At 29.0% G+C, this 22,308-nt stretch overlaps 1 non-coding gene across 1 annotated transcript; it reads left to right on the top strand.

The window, feature by feature from the left end:
• The first annotated feature begins 19,164 nt into the window (after window positions 1-19,164).
• On the top strand, window positions 19,165-19,265 carry LOC149261117 (U6 spliceosomal RNA). Its single transcript, XR_016261288.1, has one exon. It is a non-coding gene; the product is annotated as a U6 spliceosomal RNA (small nuclear RNA).
• Window positions 19,266-22,308: the final 3,043 nt, after the last annotated feature.

Raw genomic sequence — 22,308 nt, 5'->3', positions numbered from 1 at the left:
ATACCTATTGGGTGTGGAGCCTGATTATCTTCTTTATTCAAAGGTATTGCCGCATTGGACCCCAATTCGAAATGGGGTGGCAACGCCGCCCGTAAAACATTTGCTACAGGGGGGGTCCAAGGGGGGGTGGCTGCGACCTTTTGGGAGCCTCCCCCCCCCTAGTGGGGGGTTTCAAGGGCAGCACCCCCGAAGCTAAGAATATATGTAAAATTGCCTTGTAAAATGTTGTAATTTTGCAATAAATCTAGGCCGTTCATAAGGCAGAGATATGACAGTAGAATTTATGTTTAATTTAGAGTTTTTTTTCCCTAGAAGGCAACCCCTCGCTATATACGATGGAATTGTATTACGTCTATGTAGATCTATATTCTGACTGAGGAAGAGAGAGGAGATTGAGAGCGAAGAGGGAGTTACAGCGGAAAAACTGTAGGTTGTATCTCTTCAGCTTGCTAGATAATCTAATAAAAGAAGGACTGGTTGTTTCTCCGTGGAGGTAGCCCAAACTAGGTGAACCATGTATATCTGTGTCTCTCTTGTTTTATTTCTTTCCCGTGTTTATATTTCTGAAATATTTTATGTGTTCCATTGCTCTGTAATATATAATTTTCTAATAACTGGTATAAGAGCTGAACGTCCATTTGGCTGATAAACTTGCAAGAGAGAGAAGGGTTCCCGGATCAAGTGGGAGTAATGGCAGAAGATGGTAGGTTTAGGGTTGAAAAATTCAAAGGCCAAAACTACCAGTTGTGGAAGATGCAGATGGAAGATTATCTGTATCAGAGAGATCTGTACCTACCATTGAGCGGAAAGACAGTGATAGACACAAAATGGAATATTCTTGACAGAAAGGCACTTGGAACAATACGGTTGTGCCTAGCAGCGTCGGTAGCATTTAATATTTAAAAGGAAACAACAATAGAGGGTTAATGTCAACATTGGCCAACTATATGAAAAACCCTCGACCTCAAATACGGTATTTCTTATGAGTCGTTTATTTAATATGAAGATGTCAACTGGTGGATCTATTGCAGACCATTCAAATTATTTTAATACAGTTACAAGTCAGTTATGTTCTGTAGGGGTAACTTTGATGATGAAGTTAGGGCTCTATTATTTCTGTGCTCATTTCTAGAAAGTTGGAATGGTTTAGTTATGGTCATTAGTAACTTTGTCTCTGGATCTAGTACTTTAAAGTTTGATGATGTTGTCGGTGCAATCCTTAGCCAGGAAATGCGATGGAAAAGCTCCAGTGAGACATCATGTAATGCTTTGACTGTAAAGACTAGGGGAAAAAAAATGGAAAGAGGAAAGAGCCCAAGATATCGCAGTAAGTCAAGAAAAGGTAGATCCAAGTCCAGAATAGGTATCGTGTGCTAGAAATGCGGGAAGAAAGGACACCTGAAGAAAGATTACAAGTCTCGAAAGGGAAAAGAAGGAGACGCACAGCAAGAAACTAATCATGAAGCGAATGTAACAGATGATGTGTTGCAATATGCTTTGATTCTTTCATTAGAAAATATTATTGATGCCTGGGTGGTATATTCAGGGGCCTCATTCCATGCCACACCCGATAAGAAACATTTTCATGATTATGTTCAAGGATATTTTGGACAGGTTCAATTGGGTGATGATAAACCCTGTAAAATCCTTGGAATAGGTACAATTTTCATAAAATGGAAAAATGGAAATCAATGGCTATTGAAGGAGGTAGGGCATGTTCCAGATCTGAAGAAAAATCTAATTTCAACAAGGTAGTTGGAAGGTGAAGATTGTGTAACTACTTTCACATATAAAACCTAGAATGTCACTAAAGGATCACTGGTAATAGAAAAAGGAGGAAAGGTTGGTACATTGTATTTATGTAATAGTATTTCTAATTATATTAATGCTTTAACCTCTACAGGACAATATACAGCATTGTGGCATCATAGGCTCGGGCACATGAGTGAGAAGGGGATGCAGATTCTTCACTCAAGAAATTTGTTGCCAGGTTTGAAGCATGTTGATTTAAAATTTTGTGAGAATTGTGTTTATGGAAAACAGAAAAGACTCATATTCCTTAGAGTTGGGAAAGAAAAGAAGAGCGAAAAATTAGAGCTTGTGCATACAGATGTATGGGGACCTGCTCAAGTATCATCTCTTGGCGGATCTCATTATTATGTTACTTTTATTGATGATGCAAACCAGAAAAACATGGATTTATTGTATTCGATATAAATCTAATGTAGTTGATACTTTCAAGAAATGGAAAGCTTTGGTTGAAAATGAGACAGGAAAAAGGTTGAAGTGTCTCAGATCAGATAATGGAGGTGAATATTGCAGCAAAGGGTTTGATAGGTACTGTTCAGAGAATGGAATTCGTAGAGAGAAAGCAGTTCCAGGAACACCACAAGAAAATGGCATGTCAAAAAGGATGAACAGGACAATCATGGAGTGTGCGATTTGCATGGGATTGCATGTAGGATTTCCTTTACAATTTTGGGTAGATGTTGTAGATACTGTTGTTTATCTAATAAAAAAATGGCCTTCAAGTTCCTTGGATGGTGGTATTCCAGAGGAGGCATGGATAGGTAAAAGGGTAAACTACTCTTTTTTAAATACTTTTGGCTGTCAAGCCTTTTTCCACATTAACAAAGAAAATAGAACAAAGCTTGAGGCAAAATCAAAGAAATGTACCTTTATTGGATATGGTGTTAATGACTTTGGTTATCGTTTTTATGATTATGAAAAACATAAAATCATTAGGAGCAGAGATGTCATATTCAATGAAAAGGTTTTGTATAAGGATCAGATATAGGAAAAGAAACACGAAAAAGAAAACATAGAATACACAGTGCTTGACGAGATCACAGAAAAAGTGATGGTGCCTAAAAATCATAATGATCAACAGCCAAAACAACAACCACAATAGCAAAAAGCACTTCAAACACCTGAAAGTGGTGTTAGAATATCTACCAGGATGAGTAGACCCCCTGAACGATACTCTCCTTCATTATATTATGTTTTGTTGACTGATTCTGGTGAACCAAAATGTTATGAAGAAGCAGTGTAGGTAGAAAATAGGAAGAAGTGGGAGCAAGCCATGAAAGAAGAGATGGACTACTTAGCACATAACCAGACTTGGGACTTAGTCAGATTGCCTGCAGGTAAAATAACATTGCAGAATAAATGGGTTTACAAGTTGAAGGAAGAAGATGGAGGTAGAAAAAAGTATAAAGCTAGACTTGTGGTGAAAGGGTTTGCACAGAAAAAGGGTATAGACTTTGATGAGATATTTTATCCTATTGTGAAAATGACTTCAATCAGAACTATTCTAAGTCTAGTAGCAGTTGAAGATTTGCATCTTGAGCAGTTAGATGTAAAGACAACCTTTCTCCATGGGGATTTGGAGGAAGAGATATATATGCAGAAACCACAAGGATATGAGGTAAAAGGGAAGGAGAAACTAGTGTGCAGGTTGAAGAAGAGCTTGTATGGTTTAAAACAGGTTCCAAGGCAGTGGTATCTAAAATTTGACAGGTTTATGTTTGAACAAGGTTATAATAGATGTCACTCTGATCATTGTGTTTATCTCAAAAGGAATAATGATGGTAGCTATATTATATTGTTATTGTAAGTAGATGACAAGCTTGTTGCAGGTTCTAACATGCAGGAAATAAATGTGCTCAAAAGAAACTTAGCAAACTCATTTGTAATGAAGGATTCGGGTGCTGCAAAACAAATCCTCGGTATGAGAATAACTAGCGATAGGAAGAATCACAAATTAACATTGTCTCAAAGTGAGTACATAGAAAAGGTGTTGAAAAGGTTTAATATGCAGAATGAAAAACTAGTTATTATATCTTTGGCTAGCCATTTCAAATTAAGTAAGGAGGAGTGTCCCAAGACTCAGGAAGAAATGGCTCATATGTATAAAATTCCATATGCATCAGCAATTCGAAGGTTAATGTATGCAATGGTCTGCACAAGGCCTGATATTGCACATGCAGTGGGAGTTGTAAGTAGGTACATGAAAAATCTAGAAAAAGAACATTGGATGGTGGTGAAGTGGATTGTCAGGTATTTGAGAGGTACCACAAATCAAGCATTATGCTTTGGTGGTTCAAACATTGCTCTACAAGGATATGTTGATGCAGATTGGTGGGTGATAGAGATAACAGGAGGAGCACTACAGGGTATGTGTTTACTGTAGGTGGAACAGTTGTCAATTGGATCTCAAAACTCCAAACTCTTGTTGCACTCTCAATAATAGAAGCAGAGTATGTTGCTGCTACAGAGGCTAGTAAAGAAATGATTTGGTTACAAAGGTTTTTGGATGAATTGGTAAGAAGCAGGAGTTGGACAGGTTATATAGTGACAGCCAGAGTGCCATACATCTTGCAAAGAACTCTGCATTTCATTCCAAGACTAAGCATATACAGTTCAAGTACCATTTCATACGGTTAGCATTGGAAGATGGACAATTGAAGCTGGAAAAGATACGCACTAGCTAGAATCCTGTAGATATTTTAAAAAATGTTGTAACCAGGGAGAAACTGAGAATCTTCTCAGTTTCAATTGGTCTTCAAGTATGATGAATAAGATGAGAAATAGCCAAGTCCAAAGTGGAGTCATTGTCTAGCAAATGAAGCAGCAGTGGAGTTGCTATAATCAGTCTCCAAGTGGGAGATTTTTGGGTGTGGAGCCTGATTATCTTCTATATTCAAAGGTATCACCACATTGGACCCCAGTTTGAAATGAGGTGGCAATGATGCCCGTAAAATATTCGCTACAGGGGGGGCCTAGGGGGGGGCGGCTACGACCTTTTGGGAGCCCCCTCAGAGGGGGGTTTCAAGGGCAGTGCCCCCAAAGCTAAGAATATATGTAAAATTGCCTTGTAAAATGTTGTAATTTCGTAGTCAATCTGGACCATTCATTAGGCGGAGATCTGATGGTAGAAGTTATGTTTAATTTAGGATTTTTTGCCCTAGAAGGAAACCCCTCGCTATATATGAGGGAATTGTACTGCATCTATGTAGATATGTATTCTGAGTGAGGAAGAGAGAGGAGATTGAGAGCGAAGAGGGAGTTACAGCGGATCTGCTGTAGGTTGTATATCTTCAGTTTGCTGGATAATATAATAAAAGAAGGACTAGTTGTTTCTCTGTGGACATAGCCCAAATTGAGTGAACCACGTATATCTGTGTCTCTCTTGTTTTATGTGTTTCCTATGTTTATATTTCTGCAATATTTTATGTGTTCCATTTCTCCGTAATATATAATCTTCTAACAATACCACTTGTAACATACCTCCCTTTTTTTTTACTATGACATGCTTGTAATTCAAATTATATAAATTTATATATAATGTCATTTCTTGTTTAATTTTACCACTAACTCTCCACTACTTGCATATATAAATATTTGTAATGATTCTAGGTTATTATCGTGGCAATGGTGTCTATGTTGGCTTAGCTCATGTGTTGTGTTTCATATATATATATATATATATATATATATATATATATATATATATATATATATATATATATATATATATATATATATATATATATATATATATATATTTATAGTGTTGGAGTTAATCAACCCTATCCTCAAGTGATTATTTGAAGGTATATGTGATTTGCTTATAATATTCTAGAACTATGCCTTCATAGGCCTTGGCGCAGTATATAACATTTGTAACTTTATATTTTTATGCATCTTAATTATTTTGTTCCCCTCGCCTAGTTTATTTATAACTTTATATGTAAATTATCCTTAAAGAATTTTATGGAAAATGAAACTATCAAGTACGACATTCCTATTGTGTAAAGGTCTAACACTGGTGAAGTGTCACTAGATCCATCGTTTATGGTGTTGGGGTTTCAAAATGACTGTTTGGAATTGAAGAGGTTGGTTATGGGGTAACTACCCCCTCCTCCCACCTCACCCCCAACCTCATTTTCATTCTCTAGTCTACAATTTCGGCTCTATAGCTTGCAACAACACCCTAAGTCGAGTTGGATCTTCAACAAAGCTAGATTCAACACTGTGAAGTTACAGATATGCACGAAATATTTTTCATTTATGAATACCTATTTTTATTTTCTATGTTTTAGGGTAGAATTATTACCTATTGTGAATTTTCTCTAGAGTTTCCTACTCTAGGGACTTGAAGACTAGAATTGGTATGATGTCGTTCAAGAACATCCAAGGGGTTATGCTCTAACACTACTGCAGCCAAGGTATTATGGAGACTTTATTTTTATTTTTCCCTACCTTAAGATTATTCTGAGAATTTATTTTTTGTCATCACCTCTACATTTTATTTCTTAGTATGGTGTCCACTTGCTCATCCATGCATAACTATAGGTATGTGATGGTTCTTGGTTTACATAATTACATTATTACCTTTAGCTCCTTGTGCAAGCCGAGCTCTAATGTCATATTTCTAATTTTATTATTTGTTACAGGTTAAGGTTCATTCTCAACTTTACCACTTCGTTTAAGGAAAACCAATTTTAGCTTATCGGGATTTTATTCTCCACCGAACCAAGTTCTCATCACCACTCACTCGCCTTTTTTCAAGTTCCCAATGGCAGCCTTTAGATTTTACCACTGATTGGTGGATTCCTTATCGCTTCTCTGCTCTCTTGGCAAGGCTCAACACATAAGTTATAACCCTATATTATCACCTTATGGTTTGCAATAAACTTAGAAACTTGAACCATGATCTTTTGGGCATGACTAGTATGTATTAAAAAAATGATATGTATATGAAACAGTTTCAAGAAGGCCATGTAATTTTGAGTTTTTGGCTCATTTTAACTTATGTATTCTCTTGTAAGGAGAGTTTAGACCTTATTTTCATACTAATATATAATTCCTACTATTTAACACATTGTCTAGATTTTGCTTGTCTTATTAGTATGTACTACTGAAAGGAAATCCTTTCCAACTGTGTGACATAATTTTCTTGGAAGATAGTTTGTTAGAATTATGTTTTGTTCCATTACTATTTTCAACATGTCTTTTGTTCGATTATAAATTTGATTACCCTAATTCTCAAGGTTTATTACCAAAATTCTTGTATTTATGATTATTCTAAGTTTTCAACTATCCAAGCTTTGTTGTTATGATCAATGATGGGCATATTTTAAAGATTATCACTTGCTCTTCTTTCGTGCATCTTGAGGTGAATTCTTTTAGTAATTATTACAGTGTTTCTTATATAAAGGTGTCAAAATAAATTTATTACATAGAGTCCTCAACCACTGAGTTTTTCTATTGCAATTTACATTACAGTTTTGTCTAATTGGTAAATTTGGTTGGTTCCTACAACATCTACAATGATTTTTTACTTCATATATTGTTTAACAATTGTTTGTGGTGCCTTACAATTATTTATAGGTTCTATTTTGATACATCTAGGAACCTTGATGGGTTTCATCTCTGTGACCAGTCACTTATTTTCCAAATTAATTAACTAGGGTTCAAGACCGTGTCAGGCTAATGGACCAAGGTTTGTTCCAGTCTAATACTAACCTAAACCATTATCATTGCATAAGTACTATATAGTAACAAAATAATTCAATTTTTACAACAATATTTAAAGCAACCAGCACCATACAAGTAACATCCCAAGTCATTCTTCTTTCATTTCAGACCTTGAACATTCAATATAAATATAACGTAGAAGGTACATAAACCATTTTCATCCAACATAACTATAAAAAACAATATAATTCACATAAACACTTATTTATTTTAAACAAGTTAAGGATGCCACATAAATCACTAGGGAGGGAAGACTACTCACCAAACCAATGAGAACAATGTCTCCACTAGAACTCTCCTCATGCCAATGTCACTTCTAGGACAATATTTTTCTAATAGAGATCACACCTGGTCAACCTAGGGCTTATCCGACATCACCAAGTCCTTCCTAGAGTTTCACATACTCCACAAGTCTAATTCGGAACTCCACTGGCCAATTAGCTCAAGAATTTCCTTATTGGCAATGTCATGCCTTCCCTCAACAATGTCATGTCTAAGGCACTAATCTTTTCATTTCCTCTCTTGCTTGTCTCAAGCTTTGTCCTCTCACCCTCTTAGCTCTCTTTTCCCTAACAAAGATAATTTATCACTAGGGTCATGTCTAAGGTACTAATCTTTCCACTTCCTCTCTTGCTTGTCTCAAGCTTTGTCCTTTCACCCTCTTAGCTCTCTTTTCCCTAACAAAGATAATTTATCACTAGGGAAAATAATAACTGTCCTCTAATTGTCAGGTAAGTGAAATTCTCATTTAACATCTTTTCCTCCCTATAATTTCCATGGATGACCTTAACTAATTCTCATTAATAAATTTAAAATAAAATAAATAAACATTAATGCCTATTACTTATTCATATTAGGCCTTCTATATAACCCATAATCTTCCAAAATATTTTAGTAAAATAAATTGAATATTTTCATTCCATTAAGAATCGTTACAATAATTTAGTTCATTCTCATTATTTTTTAAATTTTAACAACTTCAAATGAAATATGTAGAGATCATGATGTTTATGAACATTTATTAGTCATTAAATCTATATAACTACACTAATAATATTATAATTAACTTTTTGGTTCATTTTTCCATTGTTAAAATAGATAACAAACTTTAAAAATACAGAAAATAATATTATACTAATATTTATACTTGACTTAATTTATAATTAAATTAATAAAAAATGACAACGATAAAATTGCTTAATTTTTGAGTCTTTCGAAAGCGAAGATTTGAAGTCAATGCTTATATCATTAAGGAAAACGAATAATAACTAAAAATAGCTTTGTAATAATAAGATTTTTTATGATTAGTTACTTATTATAACTCCACCACTAACGAAATGCCTAGTCCGTACCGGGTGTAAAAGTACGGGTGCGATATGCACTGAACTCCAAAGTGATAATTGCCAGTGAACAAGAAAAGAATAAGGGTGAAAAACCTATCATTAGAATAACAAAAATGAATCGTTGAAATTTCTATTTTCTTGGATTTATTAAGTATTTAGAGGATGAAATATTTCATAGGACAAATTTATTTTTTAGTCTAAAATTTGAGGAAAAATTATTTCTCTGAATACTTGATAGATTGAGACTTAATATGGATCTTGGCTGATCCAAACTTAACATGAATATTAGATGGTTTAATTGTTAATAACTGATAATTATAATTAATTATTTTATTTTATTTTGTTTTTATGTAATTTTATTGAGTTAAAATATTTTAATCAATAATTAATTAATATATTTTTTTAGTTTTACTTTTTATTTTATGTAATTTGACTAAGTTAAAATATTTAGATAACATAACATAAACATTGCAACATTTCTTTCATACTTCTCTCGAAAGTGTCTCTTGGCCCAAAAATGTAATAAAATTAAATTGACAAAAAAAATTGAATGTGAAATGAGATATGGTTTTACTTCGCTGGAAAGTGTCTTCGCCCAAAAATGTAATAAAATTAAATTGACAAAAAAATTGAATATGAAATGAGATATGGTTTTTTGGCATGTGGTATTGGCGAGCGATGGTATTGGACTATGGTATTGTAACAAAGTCTATTTACAAGTTAATAATATCCATGGTAAAATGGAGGTGAATATCAATGGTTAAAATTCTTGTTATATTGTAAGTATTAAGTTTTTATGTGTTTATTAAAGAAATGTAAATATGGTTACAAAATCATTATTTTAATTTATATTGTGAAATTGATCATAATTTATAGTTACTATTTATATTTTATATGTTTTATTGTGATAGAGGGTTTATATATATATATAATTATAACTTTTTTGCTTTTAGATATAAAATTAAATTCAAATAAATATTTATAGAATATTTAGATTGTGAAACGAGGGATGGATTTTGGGCATGTGGTATTGATGAGTCATGTTATTGTAACAAATTGTATTTACAAGATAATAATATTTATGGTAAAATGGGTGTGAATATCAATGGTTAAAAATATTGTTATATTGTAAGTACTAAAGTTTTTATGTGCCCATTAATTAAATTTAAATATGTTTACAAAATTATTATTAGCCCCCACGAAGAATACTATATCAATCAATTTACTTGTTGACCACTAATAGTTTAGAGTTGACCATGACAACTTCTAATGTTTAACTCTAGAAATCATTAAAATATTATTTTTATTTAAGAAAAAAAAGTGTGTTATCGTGTGATTGGTTTAAAAGTTTGAGCGCTGTATTTCATCTCTTTTGACATGTGTCTCATGTCATCCATGAAATTTGGTCACCCTCACAATGCACCAATTTTCATGGGATCATGTGCATCTTTTAATCAAAATAAAACAAATCAATAATACAATTCAATATTTATTAATTAACTCTTTGTATTGACTAATTGTAAATAGGAGCATAATATAATTTATTATTTAGAAATCTACATTTTAAAGAATTAAATAAATAAAATATCTTAATTAAAAAATATATATTATTTTTTAAATCTAATTTGAATCCAACAGGGATTCATTGAAATCAAAATTTGGAAGGTAAACTCTTCACATTAGAGGTGCTTTGAGGAGTTTTTGAGGGTGTTGAATCCATATATGTAGTTAAAAAACAAATTTAAACAACAAAAATCAAGATTTGGCCGCAAAAAAATTTGTCATATTCAGACACTTCACTCAATGAACCTTTAACATAACATGTGCCTTCATGGCATATTAAAAAATACCCTTAATTTGACTACATATTGGAAAATGTCTGTAAAAATCACATTATTTAACCCTCTACCAATGCAAACCCAATATAGCTTCTCAATTTAAAAAAACCCTACTTTTATTAGATATTGTAGGTATCCATTTTTTCATTAGCATTTTTTATAGCCCTTTATATTTTTCATTAAATTTGAGTTCTATTTTTTATACTTGCCAATATAAAATCCTTTTACACTTTATATGGTCAATATATTATGCCATTTGTTCCTCAATATATATCCCCCAATATGAATGCATGTGGTATGGTATTGCTCCCCTAGTGAAGCCCCCATGTCAAATTCTGACCAGAAATCTACTTGAAACTCCAAAAATTCACATTTAAATGCTACTCCTAACCTCAAATAACGATACATTTTAAAAGTAAATATATGCATTATATGAATATGTACAATAAGAATCATAAAAAATTATACTTAATGTAAATAACTAATTATAAATACCAACATAACATAACGTTAATAAAGTAAAAAAAGCAATGACGATTCACTAATTTTCATGGGGATCATTGTTGGAATCTTGTAATCAACATAAAACACATCAACAATTCAAACTATTTTTTATTAATTAACTCTTTGTATCGACTAATTGTAAATATGAACATAACATAACATTAATATGATTGTGCTAAGTTAAGATATCTTTATTATTTAGAAATCTACAGTTGAAAATCAAATAAAGAAAATATTTTAATTAAAAATATGTTATTTATTTAAATCAAATTAGTTGATATTACATTTGATTAAAGTTAAATTAGAGAAAGATAATAATAATAATAACTATTCTTATTATTATAATTATTAACTGGTTAAACAAATCTATAATTTAAACTATTTTTTATTAATTAACTCTTTTTATCAACTAATTATAAATGTGAACATAACATAACCTTAATATGTTTGTGTTGAGTTAAGCTATCTTTATTAGATAATAAAAAATAGTATATATATATATATATATATATATATATATATATATATATAATTAATAAAATTAGGAAAGAAATGCTCACAAGATTCTAAAAACTAATAACTAATTATCACAATAGTTATTAATTATAAAAACTATATGTAAAAAAAAAACAAATTAACAAAGTTACGAAAAAAAGTTGAGAAGATCCTAAAAATTAGTAACTATATACAAATAAAACTATTTTAACAAAAATAAGAAAAAAACAATGATTACACTCTTCTAAAAAACTAATAACTAAATATAACATAATGGCTATATAAGCTTAAATAATGATGCGTATTTGAAATAAATAAATACATGAAGTTAACTCTTTATTTCTTTATATTAACTTAACATATATTTATTATTTAGAATTATACATGTTAAATAATCAAATTATATATATATATATATATATATATATATATATATATATATATATATATAACTTTTGATTAAAGTTAAATTAGAGAAAGATATTGAAAAAAAATTTGTAATTATAAACTACCATCATGTAATCAAAGTAGAATATTTCAATAATTCAAACTAATTTTGATTAATTAACTTTTTATATTGACTAAATGTAAATAAAAGCATAACATAAAGTTAATATGGTTGTGTTGGCCCAAGATCGATTTATTTGCTTGGCTCCTTTGCCATGGTATAATTTTAACTTATGACATATTACAGAGGAAAGGCTTTCATGGCCCCTCCAGATGCCTGTTGTGCATAGAAAATGCAGAAACAACATTGTACTTAATGCTTGAGTGCAATTTTTCCAAATAGATCTGGGCCTCCTTTATCAACAACTTGGATCCCAACCTCCTTCTGCCTAGATCTATTGTGGATCTTTTCTCAAATTGGAGAAATGGATACCCCGGACAGCCACCCAAAAATCACGTAATCAAATCTGCATGGGCTATCCTTCCAAAGATCATTTGCTGGCAGATATGGCTTGAACGGAACAGAAGAACTTTCAGAAATGCTAACCATAATCATAAGGTCTTAGAAATCAAAATTAAATGCCACATAAAGGAGTGCTTGACAAAAATAAAAGATGACTCCAACCTCAGCCAACAGGACATTGACTGGGGTTCATCCCTAGATCTGCAATTTCAACCAGTAGTCAGAATCGCCCCTACTCTTAAAGACTGGCAAATAAGGAGACCTGAAACTGAATTCCATGACTAGCTCAAATCGCACGCAAGACACTCTCTCTTCTTTGATGGAGCAGCAAAGGGCAATCTGGGCATAGCAGGAGCAGGAGGTGTTGTTGTAAATCCAATGGGGGAAAAAATTCATTCCTATTCTTGGGGACTTGGCCATGCTTCCAGCATTCAAGCTGAGGCTTTGGCCCTCTTCCAAGGCCTAAATATCCTCAAAGAACTAAACATAAGGGAAGCTATTGTGATAGGCGACTCGCAGGTCCTTATAAATGCAATGATCTCCAACTCCCTAGCGCTGGATCTTAATCTAGCTAGACTGATTTCCAGAATCAAAGACCTGGGAAACGGTTTCCAGAAGCTGAATTATTTCCACGTGCTAAGAATCCATAACAAATAGGCGGACAAGGAAGCCAACAAAGCAGTCCTTCTATCTGCTGGGGTCAAGATAAAAGACGAAGAAGAAACATGGGAACCCATTCCATAAGTTGTTTTCTGTCATGTTTTTCTGCCTACTTCTAAACAAATTTGTTTGTATCTTCAAGTGGGGGAATATCTCTGAAACTGAAAAACTAGAATCCTTATCAAAGAAAAAGACTTCAAGATTTAACAGCATTCTCACTCTTATCAGAGAGATGCACCAAGACATAGAAGTCTTCAATGTAATCAGATTTTCGGCTTTCAAGCCAGGATGAATATAAATACCCCATAACCGTTTATGTCCAAAAAAAAAAGAAAAAGTTAATATGGTTGTGTTGAGTTAACATATCTTTATTAGATCTTAAAACTTAGTAATTATATATAAATGATTTTTTAAAATATAATTCAGAAAGAAATACTCACAAGATTATAAAAACTAATAAATGTTTACCATAATAGTTATTAATTATAAAAACTATATGTAAATAAAACAAATTTAAAAATGTTAGGAAACAAAAGCTTAAGAGATCTTAAAAAGTAGTAACTATATACAAATAAAACTAGTTTAGAAAAATTAGGAAAGAAATGTACGATTCTAAAAACTAATAACTAAATGCTAACATAATTACTATATAAGCTCAAATAATGATACATACTTAAAGTAAATAAATACATAGAGTTATAGATTATTATACGAAATTGTAAAGTAATAAATTTTAAGAATAATGAAAATTTATATTTAATGTAAATGACTAATTGTAAACACCAACCTGACATAACGTTAATAAAGTAAAAAAAATTAATAATTCAAACTATTTTTTTATTAATTAACTCTTTGTAGTGATTAATAGTAAATACCAATATAACATTAATATGGTTGTGTTGAGTTAATATATCTTTATGATTTACAAATCTACATGTTCGAATCAAATATAGAAAATATCTTAATTAAAAAAATATATATTATTTATTAGTCCCTCCAAAGCAAAACTCTAGCAATCTATTTTCTCTTAACTGTCAATTATTTGTGCTTTGACCATTATATTCTCTAATGTTTAACTACACACACACATATATATAAATCAAATTTTCATTGTCAAATTAGCTCATATTTTGAAAGTCTTATTTCCACCTTCATGACACATGAAAATATTGTTTATTTAGCAGGATTATATGTCACCTCTAGGTTTGTACAATTTCCATCACTATCATTATTCTAATGATTCTTTCTACCCAGTTCTGCTCAACCATCAACATACTCTAAAGGTAACAAATTAACAGAAGCACATAACAATAAGAGAAGATTCAAATAGGAGCTTAAATAAATTGATTCATTGCTTTTTATGGAACTTACTAATTCTTCTTTTCCTAATGCAGAGGGAGTGCAAGCCAATAAGGGATGAAAATTATTTGAGAACTCTCAAGTAGTAAATTAATTATGTAAAACCTATAAATTATCCTAACAATTTGATAAAGAAAATTGGTTGATTTTTGTTATTATTAATTACTTTACAAGTATTTGCATAATCAGAGAAAGTTGTTGAAAATGAATAGACATTTAGAAATACAACTAGTCTAATGATATTTGCAAAAAAAAATGTTACATTCAATGTTGATTATAAGAATCCGAGATCAAATACAGATCCCCATGGTCCAACCCCACGGACACCTTCGTCCTTTTAGAAAAAATAACTCGGGTGGTATTTGATTCTGGTCACATTATTCCAATAAAGATAGTATCTCTGTTGTATTGAAGTGAATTTATGTTCATCTTAATAATGACAACTTGCTTCTTGATAATTAAGAGAAGGTCTACACGGCTTTGCCATTCAATGTAGGAGGCCTTGAAATTTAGAATTAGACTTTATATGGATTTGTAGTTTAATTTAACTTGTTTTTGTAGTAGTTGGATTGACATTTTGTGTGGTTTTAAAACGAACAAAAATGTGTAAAAATAAAATTTCATGGTGAAGTTCTTATGGGTGTTAAAAACCAAGATTTTATAATTAAATTATTAATGATTCAAGTGAAATTTGATTGTTTCTAAATATTTTAGAAATTTTTCCAATAACTGTGAAGTCAAACTTGTATTCAGAATGTTTTTAAATTTATAATCAAATAGGAATAAGAGGAAAAATAAAGGATTATATTTCGATTTGAAAATTTAATTTTATTTTAGTTTTTTAATATTGATAAATTAAAAAAAATTATTCATTTCATATGAAGTGGAAAATAATTAAAAATTGTGTACATACATGATATAGTATATGATGATTGCTTATTGTGTTTAGTCCAATAAGGAATCATGTAACCCTTTTTAGATTTAGAGTATATAGAAAATACCATGACCATAATTATGTGTAACTTATACAACCCAATTATGTAACTTATAAAACCCATTGAAGGTACCATTTTTGTTTTAAAATAAAATGTGATAACGGAGTAGAATATTTTAAACAATGATAATAGTGGAATAGTCGATATGGTAGAGGACGTGTATTGAAATGGATCAAATAATATAATAGTGTTTTTTAAATACGCATATATTTTTATTAGATTTTTATGGTGTAGTTTAAATTTTTAAGTTTTTAATATTTTATTATTGGTATATGTGTTATATTTTATTTTGTATATTTTAAATTGTGTTTTTTATTTTTTTTGAATGTGATGTCAAGATTTTCTATCAGATTATGAATTTTCATTGTTTAAAATGTGTTTTTAAATATATGTTATAGAAAATTCAGATTTGCCATTTTAAAAAATCCTCATTAAATAGACAAAAAAATAAAAAAATAAAAAAAAAAATATCTATATATAATATACTGATTTCATATATGTTTCATGTAATTTTAACCACCGTTTGTTACAATCAACGATGGTTGAAGAAAAAATATATTTTAATAATAACAAAAAAATCACAATTCATATTAAAAAAATAAAAAACTAAAGCGAATCACTCAACTATATTTACAATTTTTTCCTTAATAGTTGTTTAAACCGCCAAAAACATCGAGTGAATTGTTTAACAACCAAAAACATCCAATGGTTTACTTCACGAGAGTTTCGAGTTGAAGATTCTTTCGTGGAACTTGATGTTAATATTTAATATGCAACTCAAATTGAGAATTTCGATTAATTTATGAATAATTTAAGTATATTTTGAATGAGGTTGACTTTAATAATATTAAATTGAGATCATTTGTATATAAAGAGATATTTTATAGAAAGGAAAATTTGTATAGTTTTAATTTATGAAAATAAAAAATTAAAAAGAACGGACAAAATGTTTTAAAATGGAAAAAGATGTAAAAAAAATGAATAATGTACGCATATTTGGAATGAGATTAAATAAAATAAAAAATTGAAGTAGTTTGTTTATTAGGAGATATTTAACATATAAAGAGATATTTAATTTACGGAGAAGAAAACTTTTATACCATTTAGTTTATGGAAATAAAATATTAGAATAATAAGAAATTTTATAAACCCATTTAAATTTTGAGGGATTATATTTCTTAGAGCATCATTTTTTTAATCATGTAAATTTTTCAAACTTTAAAACAAGAATTATAATTTGAAAGTTTAAATATGGAAATAATTACAGATCCTATTCATTTTAAGTAATAGTGATAAAATGTTTTAACCAACCTCCTGGATATATTTATATGATTGGTGTATAAATTAAACTTTTGATTTTATATAGTAGCATATAGACTCTACAAAGGTTTTACAAATAATTATTTAGAGGTTATAGTTGAATTGTTTTCTGGATGCTTAGCTAAGTTTAGTGGTCTTCAAGTGTGTAATGGCTATCTAAAATCAGCCACCTTCACCATCATCTTAATTTTATTAATCTCATATACTTTCAAGAATCTACAAAATGTAGGTAATAATTTATTAAAGAAGAAAATAATTATTTATAAAACATGTTCCTATTTTTAATCAAACTTTTATTTAATTAATAAAAGAAATACAAACATTTTTATCATTTGATGGAGCTAAGTCAAAATTCTCTACATGTAATGTAATATAAATTACATATCATATAGGTGACATAGTAGCATAGTTGATATTTAAATTCTTAATTCACAAGAAATATAATTGATTTATTAATTTTTAATTTCCAAGAAAATAAGTGGAATGTAAGAAAAAAATTATACAACAACTAAACCTTTGAATGACACAACAGAGTAATCATTTTGGTATAATAATCATCATGCATGGATCTAGGTGCAATGATTTGGATTGCATGCTTCACTAGGCTATCATAATAATCTTATGAGCAGTTCTTGTATCACTCATGGTTCAATTTCATTTAGTTTTTTGTAAATCAACTACACAAAATCATTAAGATAAGATCATAAAGATTGAATTCATATAAATCCATAAATAAAATTTAATTAAATGATTTTGTAATCACTTGGTTTAGGATAATGATTAAGTAATATATTTTTCCATATTTTTTTTCTAAACTTGTGTGACAGGGACTAGGCTGCCATGCAACCCTTGTTTTAATTTATAAATTAAAACGGATCTTAACTTATAACTACTACTTAGATGTTATATGCTATATATTTTAAAGTGATATATATATATATATATATATATATATATATATAATGATTTTCTTTTATCTAAAAAGTTATTTGTAATTTTATTAATGAAAAGAAAATTACAATATATTTTGTTATTTTATTACTTTTTAAATTTTGATGGACACTACAACATCTACTTTTCATTTTTATTATTGTTTAATTGAGTTAACATATAAATGTTTACACATTAATATAAATTCAACATATTGAACCAACACATAAAAATATTTACTTTCTTATATTACATCTAAACATTTCTCTTATACTTAACTATAGAGGGCCTTTTCGCATAATAAAGAAACATGTAAATGTTTACATATTAATATAAATTCAACCTATTGAGTCGATATGTAAAAATATTTAATTTTGTATATTACACCTACAAAATTCCTTTCAATGATCCAAATTTAATTATAAAAAATAGAATTCTATTAAAATTATTATAATGATAAGAATTTGATTTAGAAATAGCATAATAATGATAACATTGTAATGTGAACAATATGATTTAATTATAAAAAATAGAATTCTATTAAAATTATTATAATGATAAGAATTTGATTTAGAAGTAGCATAATAATGATAACATTGTAATGTGAACAATTTGAAAATAAAAGTGTAAATATATCTCACTTTCGCATAATTATAAATAATTATAATGAATGGAAATAAATTTAAATAATTATAATGATGAGATTTAATAAATATTAAAAATAATTATGATAGCATTGTAATTTGTTGAAGCATTTGAATGTAGATATATTTATTAATTTGGTAGTTTATTGATATTTTTTTATTGGAGTAGTTTTTAAATATTATTTTTGGAAAGTTTTCTGATTTATTTTCTGATTTAATATGTTTAAAATTCAACATAGATTTATTGAAATCACAAATTTGACAGTTAGATTTTTCACAATGAATGTGCTCTAAATTTTTTTAAAAGTGTTGAATCTATATATGTAATCCAAAAATCAATTTAAATAATACATATCAAAATTTGGTAACAAAATTTTTCACTATCTCAAACTCCAAAAAATCACCCTTAAACACTAATCGTTTTTGGATTTTTATTTAATTAATTTAATTAAAATTTGTATGATTTATATGCTTAAACTTGATAATTTAAATAATTGAAATGTTTCTAATTTTTCCAAAATATTAAATTCATTTATACAGGATTTAATCAACAAAAAAATTACAATACCTCAAATAATAATTAATATCTTTAATCTCTAATTAACTTAATAGTTAATCTCTTTAATCTCTATTCAGATGTCCGATAAAATTGGAACTATATAGAAAAAAGAGCATGACCGCTGTATAAAGATGGCACGCACATTATTGTTACTCTTTTTATATTACTAAAAAATAAAAATAAAACAATTATAATCAAATTAAAAATTCAATAATACAATGATGATAACATTGCGTAATCCATTGGAAAATCTGAAAGTAAAGCTGTAGATACAGTTATAAAATAATATTCAATTCTAGCGTTCAAATAGAAACAAGGATTCAATATGTGATTAACTTATGAATTATCATTGCATCAATATCTAATATTGACATCCTTACGATTCTTCAAAAATATATATATATATATATTATTTTTATTTTGCTTATTAATTATCATTGCATCAATATCTAATACTGACATCCTTAGGATTCTTCAAAAATATATATATATATATATATATATATATATATATATATATATTATTTTTATTTTTTCATTAAAATCGTATGAGATTTGATTAGATTCGAATATGTAATCAAATAAATTTCAAGATTATAATTTGTTTTTTTCATTTCTTTATATAAAATTTAAATTAATAATAATTTTATAAAAAATAAAATTTATATAAATTATTTTATTTATATTTTATAAATTATTTTATTATATTTATGATAGAAAAGTTGTAATTTAATTAGGTTAAAAGGTGCTCTCTAATTTAATATAGTACAATTGTTGTAACATAATGTGTAATATTTTGATTAAGTTAAATTACATAAAAATATATATATATATATATATATTTGAGTCGGACAACCGAAAATTTAGGTAAATTTTTTTTCAAAAAAGCTTGTAGCAGCAGTGTTTGAATCATTTTTTTGATGGATCATATTTTTTTTATGGTGGAAACGGATTCAGCACCATCAAAAACCTCTAAGGCACCCAAAATATAGAAGCTTGGTAGCTATAACTTGGATTTAGAAAAATTCTTGTAGATTTTATTCAAATATAGCCAGAATTTAGCCGGAATTTCCATGATTTTCAGAGCAAAAAAGCAAATGGTTAGACTGTGACAAAAATATTAATGTAATGTAAATGAAAATAAATAAATAAATAAAATAAAAATAAAAATAAAAATAAAAAAATCATGTTATTTACCCCTGATATTCATGTGGAATATAACCTATTTAAAGGGGGGAATTAAACCAACGTAGATTCATCAAACACATAGAGTGATCTACCAAACAAAAAGATGGATTAAATCTCTTGATATGAAAACCTCTTTTAGAGTGAAAATAGATTTGACCTCTCTCAACGCTTTAATGTAATGTAAACATTTTAACTTGATAAAAATAAATGAAGTCTCCTATTCAATTTCCATATTGATGTGTAGTCACCGGCTCAATTCCCCGACCCCATTGGGGTGATATATTGGACATGATGAAGATATAGTTCCACCAAACTTACAAAAAAAAGTGAAATTAACAAAATAAAATTAACCCTATAAAAATAAAATAATAAAAATAAAAATGATCTAGTGTATTGACCCATTGTATTGAAAACTCATGGTATTTATGTGGAATATAGCCTATTTAAATGGAGAAATTAAACCAGCCTAATCCGTATTAACTCTAAATCTACCAAGCATTGAGAGGGATCAAATCTCTTGAAATGCAAGCCTCTTTTAGAGTGGAAATAAACATCATATATATTTTTATAACAATGATATTAATCTCCATATTGTCAATAAAATGATAATAATATAAAACTTACAATTTCTTTCCTTCATAAATGTAATCCATGGCTTTTAACTAAAATTTAATTTTCAAAGTGACATTCTAGACAAATAACTTAATTAAATGAATAAATCTATTGAACATAATTTCAAGAAATAAGGCAATGTAATTGTTCGATAGACATCTGGAACAATAAAATGTTAATCAAAGTCAAAATTATTACTAAATTTGATCTTATCACGATCACCTCCTATCTGAAACTACAAAATAAATTACTGTGTGATACAAGTTACTTGTAACAATCACGATCACCTCCTATCTGAACTACAAAATAAATTACTATGTGATACAAGTTACTTGTAACAATCAGAGATCTTGTAATGTCTTATTATATTATGTTATATTATTTAAATATTTTTTATTTGTTTCTTTAATTAAAATATTTTCTATTATTTTAAGAAATTAAAGATACATTTTATGCACATCTAGAAGGAGGAAGCATATCTCTTCTTCTGATGTCATATGATTCTATTAAAAATTGACAAAACTAAACACATAGACCCAAATACATATAACAGATAAAGAACCATAATAATCTTTCAGAATTTTGAGAAGAGGGCCAAGAAGAGAAGCTTATCCTCAAACCATACGCCCAACATCACCGTCACACACATACACATAGATATACAGACTATACACCAAAAAAGAAACTATCAACGGACAGGAAGAATTGAATATTAACTAAGAGGAACAACCACTCACACCGTCCCATAAACTCATCTTAACCAAATATATTCCACACCAACCATTGCACGCCTCAACATCAAAATCCAAGTTTTAAGGCCTGAGACTTGGTATCATAGGAAAACCTTAGAAGCACACAACTGCGAACCACATATGTCATCGTCATAGGTAGAGAGGAAGAGCCATCACATGGCCTTAAACAAACCAAAACAAGTATCAGGCGAGGTCTTGAGCAAACTCAACACCACCACCACACACTATTTATTTTTAGAAGAGGAAATATTAGCTGAAAGTAGAGCCAAGAGGATACATCTACTCTCTTCCATTAGAGTCAAAATCTATGCAGCTCGTGACCTGCATCAGGTAAGCCTCAACCTTGTCCAAATTACATTAAATTAAATTAATATATAGAGAGAATTATATAATATAAAATTGATAATTATAATTATTAATTTAAATAATTTGATTTGATCAAATTCTGTAAAAATTAAAAATAAAATAAATTTATTAATAATAAAACTAGTCTATATCCATCTTTAATTCTAGATCTATAAGTGTGCAAAGAGATCAAATCTCTCAGGTGGAAGTCTTTCCTCAAATTTTGCTCTCAAAAAATAAGTTTGCATATTGAAAAATTTGATCACTTTCCACCCTTAATAGATCCGCAGTGAAGATGGATCCATAGATATT

Source organism: Pinus tabuliformis, chromosome 6 (genome assembly GCF_031772625.1).
Source record: "Pinus tabuliformis cultivar Carrire ecotype Pingquan chromosome 6, CPIR1, whole genome shotgun sequence".
Lineage (NCBI taxonomy): Eukaryota > Viridiplantae > Streptophyta > Pinopsida > Pinales > Pinaceae > Pinus > Pinus tabuliformis.
The sequence above is the reverse complement of the archived record's forward strand: the minus strand, read 5'-3'. Positions and strand labels throughout refer to the sequence as shown.